The sequence below is a fragment of the Phocoena phocoena genome, chromosome 12 (genome assembly GCF_963924675.1).
Source record: "Phocoena phocoena chromosome 12, mPhoPho1.1, whole genome shotgun sequence".
Classification (NCBI taxonomy): Eukaryota; Metazoa; Chordata; class Mammalia; order Artiodactyla; family Phocoenidae; genus Phocoena; species Phocoena phocoena.
In genome coordinates this window covers 60392077-60394220 of record NC_089230.1, presented here as the reverse complement: position 1 = coordinate 60394220, position 2144 = coordinate 60392077, and positions in this window count along the sequence as shown.

Here is a 2144-nt window from a genome sequence, read left to right as displayed (position 1 = left end):
CTCTAAACCTCGATTTCCCAATCAGGAAAATGGGTATAAAAATAGAACTTACTGAAAGGGCTTCCTGTTAAAAGATGGCAGACTGAATACATGTCTACATGGCCTCTCCAGGTACAGAGTTCTTATTTTACAAGAGTTTAACTTGGAAGCCCCTGTAGCTTTCAGGGTGTTGTACTTTTCATCTGGAAAGCCTCCTCCTTTCTCTCTGCGTCCTTCAGTGCTCCTCCACTTAACCTTCCTCCACTGTTCTCACTGACATCCATCTTGCCTTTGGTAGGGCAATGTGATGCAGCAGAATGTAACAGAGCTGGATTTGAGTCTCGGCTTCACCAGTTCCCAGTTTTTTTTACCTCAAGCATTTCAGCTTGCTGGGCCTCTGCTTTTTCTTCTGAAAAAAATGGACTCATTTAATTCTGATAATACTAGATCAATGTAAGAATTAAATGTAAGATTGCACGTAATCCTAGTCTCCTTATTTAGGCACTTGAACTTTGGTGCTTCCCCAGTTCTAATGCTTCTTGCAGATGTAAGATACACATCAGCTTTTCAGTACATCAGCAATTGATTTGAGGTACAGCCTCAATTTTAGAAACTTTAAAATGAGAAAAAAATTGTAAATCTCTCAGTTGATGAAAATGCAGAATGTCTTGTACTATTAGGGTGATGCAAATGTGGATGTTATGCCTTACTTGCAGATTACAAGCTATTTGAAGGGCAGAGACTATTTTTAATTCTTTTGTGTCTGTCATCACATCTTGTTCAGTGATTGCTGGAAATATATTAAGCCTTTAGTAAATATCTGAATGAATGAAGAGTCCATGGTTTAAAATTTAACAAGAAGACCGTTTCTCTATTTGAAAATGGAGTTAGGATTACATCTAGATCATAGGTTAGAGAACTATAAACTGTATATTTTCTATTCGTTAGAAGGCAATCATTAATCAGAGAAGAATGTTCATTCGCTGATTAATAACTTTTTTATACAGAATTTTCTAATGAAATAAAATAATCACATAAATGTAGCACATTGATTTTTTCCATACAATAATGTTGTTGTCATACAGATAATTTTTATATAGCAAAACACTCAAGATCTATGTTTTGTCATCTATAAAGATGCAAATGGATTGTTTAATTTTCAGTGGTCTGGGAGCTGTAAGAAATTCTTTAATGAAAAAGTTTTCATGGCAACATTTTTAAAAAGCACCTTAGGATGTTATAATTGCAGGTTAGGTTATTTTGACAAGACTGTGTAACTGATCCAAGCATTTTATGTTTCTATTCATAGAGGAGTGATGGAGCTAAAAATTAAAGTAAGAGCTGAAAAGGGGTGTGTTAATGTGACTGGAAGAGCTGACTTAAACATTATATTTTAGTTTGGTTCCCAAGGTCTCCAGCTATATTCATGAGGGTGACTAGATACTTCATCCTCGTTCTCACTAGAGGAATTTTTAATATTCAGTGCAGAATTTTTTGGGGGTATGCATTTTGTTAATATAAACTAAAACATTATGATTTAATATATGCAAATAAGCTGGCATTACAGTCTCATGCTCTTCATTCTAAAACAGAGATACATCATACTTTTGCTTTTTCTGCTTTGGGGGATTTTGTGAGAATAATGGTAGTCCGTGGGTTCAAGACAGTGAGCAAGATAGATGTGGATCCTGCCTATATAGACAGGGTGACCAAATCATTTATGATCCAAACTGGGAAACCAAAGAAAACAAACGGAGGGTGCAATTAGTAATTGCGCTGGGAAAATAGACAAAACTGTGGCTACCCCAGGATGGTCACCCTATTTAAAGAGCTTACTGTCTTGGGGTGGGATTAGGGGTGGAAATGAGGCTGAGCTAATAGCTTCTGCCTCCCCTTTCCCCAAACAAGTAATTACATAGAGTGCTAATTATGCTGTGAGTGTGAATGTATAGGTATTATTGGAGCTTGTAGGAGAGTAACAAACTCAGACCTATGGGGGTTTTAGGGAAGGCTTCCCAGAGGAGGTGACATCTGGGACTTGCAGGATAAATAGGAGCTAATCAGGCAAAGAGGACGTAGAAAGTTCTGGGCAGAGAAGATGATTGGTACCAGTATCCCGAAGCGGGAGAATAGCTCAGTGTGGATGAGTGGATCTGTATGATTGT